At 40.3% G+C, this 8,077-nt stretch overlaps 1 pseudogene; it reads right to left on the reverse strand.

Moving 5' to 3' along the window:
• Nucleotides 1-622: 622 nt before the first annotated feature.
• Nucleotides 623-7,507, reverse strand: LOC124656928 (annotated as a pseudogene).
• Between the last annotated feature and the right edge of the window lie 570 nt (nucleotides 7,508-8,077).

Consider the following 8,077-nt stretch of genomic DNA (forward strand, 5'->3'; position numbering starts at 1 on the left):
AGGGAATGATGCTTTGGGATGGCCTCGAGAAGCGACACAGTGCACAGGTGCCAAATTGCAGTTCAGGTTATCCTGCCTAAACTGCTACTTTTTTTTTCCGAGTGGTCTGTCACTTCTTATTAAATGGAGGCTGAATTTGAACCAGCCTTTGTGTTTTACACCAGTAATCATTGATCACCACGTGCCCATGACAAGTTTCTTATGCTTGTCTCTCTGAAAGTGGTATGAAAATTGAACATAAAAAGAGTAGATGATAAAGTTTATCTTCAAAATCTACAATCTATATGTTTTGGTAGTTCCTTGGAACGTGAGTAAAATGAGAACCTGAGTATGCGGCCAGGCGAGCTAAAATGAGAATACATAATAAACTTACAGTTGCATTGACATGCAGGTAGCATTCGTATATACTAGGCACACGATTATACACAAAACAACAACATATGACCAAACGTATGCGCCCAGGCGAGCTGGAGAGGGGTTATTATAAACAGGGGGGGGGGTTTATTATCCATACCAACGAAAAAGAGGGGTTATGGTCAAAGGCAGACGAATTGGAGGGCTTATTATCAAATCTCCCATTCAGCAGACTTCAGAACCTGAATATAGCTGACTTACCATGGCGCTACAAACCATTGCTTGATGTTCCATGAGGTGTAAAATCAGGAGTTGTTTGCACTTCTGATCTAGGACTTAGTTCTCTGGATATTTCTATCTCTTGTTGGCAGTCGTAGCTATCTGAATCATCTGGTACAGTTAACTGCATGTTCTGGGACGGGTTAGATTCTGTAGTCCTTTCTAGAGTTCGTTCATTTATATACTCTGCTTCTATCTGAATCTGGTCGGGCCCTGTACTATTCCTTATCTTGTGCTTCTTGTAGAGGAACATCACCAGGGCTATCAAAAGGGAAGTTGAAGCAATTCCCGTGAGTATAGAAAGAGTCCTGAAAAGTTTTTGAAGTTTAATCTGCTGGAGCCGATGATGGCACCGTCATTCTGACAGGAAGGTTGGTCTCCTATCCATTTCCTTTCCATCTGAATGATGGCATCTCCCTCTGTTATGCTGAGGATTGCCCTTGAAAAGTCGTAGACCAGAGGGGATCCCTTGGGGAATGCCTAAACAAGTAGTATAACATAAGAATTCATATAATTTTTGCAAGAAAAAATATAGTAAGACAAATACATTGCATAGTTTTTTATTCTGAGATTCTTCTTAAATTCAAAACAAAAATGCAGTTAAGATAAATGAATCGCATGTTACTTACTGCACTTTGTAGTTTTTGCAAACAAGTGCTTGTGAGTTCTGTTTTTCTGGAAAAGATGTTGTTTTGATGTTTAGTTGATAGAATCTGATATGCATTTGTAGAGGCTCTATGAGACTAGCCATATTCTATAACATGTATTTACACATTATTAGGGTGATCTAGTAAATACTTGTTAAGTTCAAACATGAAAAATATTCAGAATAATGTTATGAAGAGCAATATACCATCATTTAATGCTCAAGGTTTTTTCGACATTGGAAGGAACATAAATTTCAGTAAATAGCAACCCTTTGCCTTTCCTTTTAAAAGATATCTACCGTTTCTGATTTTTTTTTGTTTTAAGGTTCTCCTTGTTATTCAAATTAGGATATGAAATTTCTGTTGGTGTCTTGGTGATAGGTCTCTCAACTGCCTAAGTGCCTAACTTATAGTTGATCTCTTACTCGGTAAGTTTTATTGTAGTACCAAATTTATGGTGTTCGCTGCAATGCTCCTAGTCCAATGTACCTATATGTTCAGAGTTAGAACTTCCATGCCCCTATTAAGTTTGTTGTACAAACAATGTGCACCATATAGTACAAACTTTACAACACTTCCAATAGTTTTTGTTACTATAAGTAACTTGGCAAAGCAAATTTCTTCGAGTGTAAGTTACTTAAAGTCTTTGTAAGTTCGAATTGTGGTAGACAATTGTGCAGAATGATGAGTTCATACCAGACATAGCTTTGTTGAGTGCACTTGTTTGCTTGTCATCTTGGATCTTAGCACTGTGCATTGGTCATGCAGCAACTTTGTTAATGTATGAACGTATTTCCATATGTGTTCTACGTTTTGATAAGTATCTTCCTTTATGAATTGGTCATTTTTCTTTAAGCCTAAGAAGTTTTCAAGTATATATTTCCTAGAATTTATACTTAGAGGTAAAAAAAAAATAATGTACTGACATGTATGTGGTGTAGCTAACTTACAAAGCCAAACCCTTCAGACTTGTAAATTGGCCCAACCATTGTGTAACCTTTGCAATGCGTAGCGAGGAATATTTTGATATATGGAATTTCATGTATGAGTGCAGCAATCCACCATTTTTGCTCCCTTTGTAGAGTGCATCGGCAAAATCATCTGGATTATTGTAGGACCTGATCTTTCTTCTGTCAAAACCAAGCTGTTCTAATAGGCCCCCTACATAAGAACCATTATGATATCCTACATATTCTCCTTTCCTAAGGAGTTCATGAACATCAGTTACTGTGGGTTGAAGTTGCTGCACAGTAAGCAGCGATGATAAACTGGCTGTATAACTTGACGTAATAGCGAGTAAAACTATAAACCATACAATGATAACCAATCTAGACAAAATGCTTTGCACCCTCTCCTCTGCAAAATGAATAACCATGTATGAGCAACTTCAAATCGATAATGAATGCTAAATTTACTCTTTGTATGATAGATTCCTTCATTTATATACTGAGAAAAAAATAAACATCCATGAATGTACATTGAGTAATTTCACGAAGCACTAGATAAATAGTCACAAAGCACCAGGTTTTGAATATAGGAAATTGTCCTTATACAATCAAGTCATTGGTATTTTGCAGAAAGAACACTCAGTTTGTCCTCTGTTAGGCACTTAACCTCCACTGTTTGTCTCCATTCATTTCACTTGCGTATCCACCATATTTTCTGTATGCAAACAAAAAATACAATTTGTTTCTTGTTCCATTGTTGTCTTACCTAAAGCACCATGTGTAAAGCTGAATCCTGAATCCGCAACTTTTCTTGCTGCAGTCTGTGCCTGGCTCCCCATCCCCCTCCCCCCTGAACTACCTGAACTAGTGCCCCCCCCCCCCCTCCCTGTGTTAAGGCAGGCGTCCTCCCAGTGTCACCCCATACTTTCCTTCAGGCCTCTGCCCCTCCCAAGCAACTCTTTCATCCTCGGCGCTGTCAGCAGCATCCCCTTCTCCTTGCAGGAGAAGTTGGTGTGCTACCCAGTGTTGCTCTATCCACAGCAGCAGGAAGAAACTTGCATTGTTTTCTGGCCAGTGTAGCCCCATCCCCTGCAGTGCCTCTTCCCCTGAGGCCTCTGCCCTTCCCCAGCAACTGATTCTTGGCAGCATCCCCTGCACCCACTTCTCCTTGCGGGAGAAGTATGTGTGCTGCCCGGTGTTGCTCCATCCACAGCAGCAGCAACAAACTTGCATTGTTTTTTGGCCCATTCTTGTGTGGGAATGCAATGTAGAGAATTGGAGGTTAATGGGAATACGAATTTGTCAGGTGAATGGGAAGAAGGCCAAGTAAGTGCACTGTGTATCCAGAATAACTGTTAGGGGCAAGAGGGTCACAAGGTCACTTTTCTCAATCATTTGCACATAATGCTATCGAGTCTAACTCTGAACAAACTGAGTGTTATTTTAGCAAGTGTGTCCACATAGGTGCTATTTTGGATTTTGGTCATGGTCAGTGAGCGAGTTGTGTCAGTTGATCAGAGAAGCACAGCTGTTATTCCAACCCTAAACTACCTGGATCATGGCTCCGGGGACCTTTTTTATCTGAGAAAAACGCAAAAGCTTTGCGTCTCGATGCATTGATAGAAAAGGGAGTTATGTATAAGTCCACGGAAGGATAACACTTGGAACTAAAGAGGGTAGAGGGTACCCCAATAGTGACCCACTTGCATCTCTATTGTACAATACGAAGCCCCATAGACACTAAGTGGTGCAACCGGAAGCAGACATGCGCGGGGAGACCCCTCACTCCTGCTCTTGCCCACTCCTGGGCCTCCACCCAGACCGTGTTGAGAAGGTGAGCTACGTCCCCCTAAACAGTAGCCTCACGGTCAAAACAACCTCTCTGTCGCAGCTACTCATTACATTCTGTGGTCCTAGACTTGTGGTATAAGACATGAAAAACATATTACCTAGTTATTTACTGGTTCCTGCTCGTTCAGGTTAAATTTTTTTTTGAAAACAAGGAAAACTTATTAAGAAATTCCTAAATTATCCTGTTTGAGACTCTATTATGTGGAAAATGCAATTTTTGTATGGAAAAAGAACATTTAATATATTTGATGACATCGTCACTTACTATCTACAAAGATGGGGAAATATATTGCTATCCCGAGCTGGCGGGAAATGGAACCTGTCAGTTCAGTATTGTCAATTCGTCGCTCCAATAGCCAGATGGCAGCACCTGTGAATATGAAGAACACGATGCTTCCAATCCACAGGTCAGTAGTTAATGGCTTCAAGAATATCCATGTATCCTTACTCGTGTCGTCCTTGACTGGCACAATCATTGCTATTCCAGATTCAGTATAAGGAAGTGTGAAGTCAGCATAGGAAGTTCTATTGTACCTGATGGTTATATCCCCAATTGCTATTTGGTATACCTGCAAGCATATCATTTATTGCTGCATAAGTGCGTAGCCATGTTTCTCTCAATCATTGATTACATGTTCAATATACTACTCGAGCTAAAATTGTGAATTCTAAGGGCTCGTCGAAACCATCAGCAAACAATCACTGCTATCATAATAATCTTAAAAAGAAGTACTAGTACTGTCATCTATGTTTTGGGCATGCATCTAGTTAGTTTGTACCTTAACTGGTAGGATCATATAGTTAGTAATAATTAGTAACAATCCATGCATTCAGTCCTTCGACGATACACACATACAAGGAAGGAGGTGATGCCAATCAACATTCAGTTAGACTAATTGGTGGAAATTGTTGCCTAGAAAACAAAAATGAGTTATAATTTCAGACTAAAGAAGTTTGCTAAAACATGATTAAATTGTACTGATGGGACTAGTAAAATTAGTAAAATGAAAAAGGAGCACGCCCAATTTCTGCAACTTAACAATATTGACAATTGGAAACCAAAAACTGGATTGAGATCAGGTATAGAGTTTAGATAGGTGTGTTTGAATCCATTTTGATTCAAATTCCTCACAATTCCATTCTTTGCTGTCCAGAAACCTATTTCTTTCGACTCTCTTCTAACCACATTAATTATCTGGAATATGGAGAATGGCAATTGCCTGCTTGTAATGTCAAAATCACCACTTAAGCCTTTGAACTTGTTCCGTGAGATTGCATCCAGGAGTTTTGGACCAATTGTTGACACACCCAAAGTTCTAAGACACATCAAGTTTTTCCTGTGTTGCTGCTTCTGAGACATGTCATTGGTCATGCTTACCCTTTCTGCTGCTTGTGCCAAAGCCCAAATAGTGTCATAACCACTGAGCCCGAAAATACTTGGCTCCGTTGGTGGATCATTTGGGTTTTCTTGTTTGTACCTCATAGTCCATCTTCTAGTAAAATCACTAAGTTCCTTTGATCTAGGCACATAGAATCTCACACCCAATGCACCATCCATTGCGTCAAGAACCAAGGGGTTCAGTGAGTTAACAATATTTGCTATCCCATCTGTCAAAATCCACGCATATCCCTCATTCATTATTCCTAACTCTTTGGCCTTTGTGAAGAGAATGGAGCCAGTAGCTGATGACATGTGCACAATGTAAACCCTTGTTTGCATTGTCATTAGCTTGTATAGTTCTTTTTCAACTTGGTCACTGTTTTCTGATTGAGAGATGCCACTGCGATATGGCATAGAAGCCCCAAACTCTTGGAGGGCATCAACCAGGTAAGGTATGATGCCCCTGCCAAAGTCTGTCTCCTCATAGATGGGCACCACTTCCCTCCAGCCATATGCCTTAATGAGAGCAGCAAGGCTATTTACCTGAGCAGCATCACTTAGAGTTGCTTGCAAAAAATATGGCACATTACCAGATGAAAGAGCGGGATTCGTTGCTGTGAAGGAGATAACAAGGACGTTACTGTGGTTCCCAATATCAGACACAAAAGTTGCTTCTGAAGATTTTTGTGGACCGATGATGGCCCCTACAGAGTAGTTTTCCAGCAGGTCCGCAGCTGCGCAATCCAATTAAGAAAAAGAAATGATTTGAAGAAACCAAGATATTTGGTGCATTTATAAACATTAGCCAAGCCATGGTGTTATAGCTCAGTATAATGACTTGGGCTCTATGATCATTGCTTTTAAAGTACTGGTTTCAGATATTTAGTAATATAAATATATGAAGAACTCATGTTCATGGGGAAAGTGCCTACAGTTTAATCCAACAGATTCACATTTGTCCTTTTCTTGGCAGGTTTGGGCTGATGTTCTTGCTTGGGTTCAGTTTCCCTTCCGGCCGCCTTGCTCCGGCAACGCAAGGGCGTCGCTTCAATGGTCTTGCTTACCTCTTGGATGATTTAGAAGCATCGCAATGCCTGCACCTTCGAAGGCACACACGCCTGCAATGCCTCTTTGCTTAGACACATCAACGATGAGGCTAAGCTTTGGGTCTTCGCCCACGCCTTTTTCTTTCTTTTCGAAATGGGGTATCCCCTGCCTCTGCATCAATTGATGCATACAGGTCTTCGCCCGCGCCTCTTGCCTAAGGCTTTGCTTACCTACAGACTGGGATGTCCACTAATCCCCTATTTTCTTTATTAGCCTGGGTGTGTTTTTGCTGTTTTATCTTGGTTGCTCGTGGCCTTTTCTTAGGCCTGTAAAACTCCCTACCTTTTCAACATATTAAAACGCAAGCTTGTCGTTTCCTCGAAAAAACAGTTTTCCATTTCGGGGCTATTTCGTAAAACCCCTTAATTTGTTTCAGACTTGCAGTGGCACTAGAAAAGTGTAGCAATATAAGTGTAGTAATGAAATTAAGGAAAAATGCACTGTTTATTTGATTCATTTCACTGTAGATAAAATCTATTTCTACGATTTTATTTAATTTTGGTAAAAAGAAGTTCCGAAATATTTTGGTATAATCGGTTATCAATATACTTTGCAACAGAATTCGAACTGTGTAGAATTTGGCCTTATCACAGAAATCCAATTTAACAGTAATTTATTGTGTCCAACAAAATATTTTTCTTGAGATGTTCGCAGTTTTTGATATGTACCTTCTGATGCAGCTCGGATATTGTCTCCGTTGGAATCCCTGATGTGGAGAACCAGCTTTGTTGTATAATTCCTGTGGACTGCATAGAAATCCTCCATAGCCATCAGAATGCTAGTACGTGCTATTTTGCCTACCAGAGACTGCAGATCGAGGATAGCTCCAACATTGAGTATTCCCGTTCCACTTTGTGTTACATTTTGAGCAACACTGAAGCTGAGAAACGGCAACAACAACAACAAGGTGGACTTAGCTGCTGTGTCCATCCTCGAGCTGTTTCTACAGAATGTATGGGGCCGGTACATAGTCTCTTATAGTTATGATTCTTATTATTTATTGCACTGACGGAGCAATAATCGTTCTCATTGGCATTATTCTAACCAAGTCTTGGTCAGCTCTGAGCTATAATGTCAACTGTCTGTTCCGGCTATCTTCTTGAAGTACCTATCATTCTATATTTATAAATGTATAAAGTGAATGATACCTGGGCTTTGAAGTGATGGCTCTGCAGATTCAAGGAAATTTCCTGTGACAAACTCAAGAAGAATGAGCCTGATAACTTCCTCCATCTGTTGAATCTTTGATCCTTAAGAAATGGGATTGTGAGGAAGAAGTCAAGGATACCTTAGATAACTGTGGAAGGTTTGGTTTTGAAACATACACCGCTCTCCTAGGCACTAAGATAACTGTGGTTAGTCAATTCTTCTCAAGAAAAGGGGTAATCAGTTAGTCAATGGCCATTGAGTATGGCATACTGCTGTGGAGTAAGGTTCAGCTTGCAGCTGGCAGAACTGGGTAACAAGCCAAATCACAACCTACGAATGACAGAACATCTGGTAGTTCCTTT

Source organism: Lolium rigidum, chromosome 5, assembly GCF_022539505.1.
Source record: "Lolium rigidum isolate FL_2022 chromosome 5, APGP_CSIRO_Lrig_0.1, whole genome shotgun sequence".
NCBI classification, from domain to species: Eukaryota; Viridiplantae; Streptophyta; class Magnoliopsida; order Poales; family Poaceae; genus Lolium; species Lolium rigidum.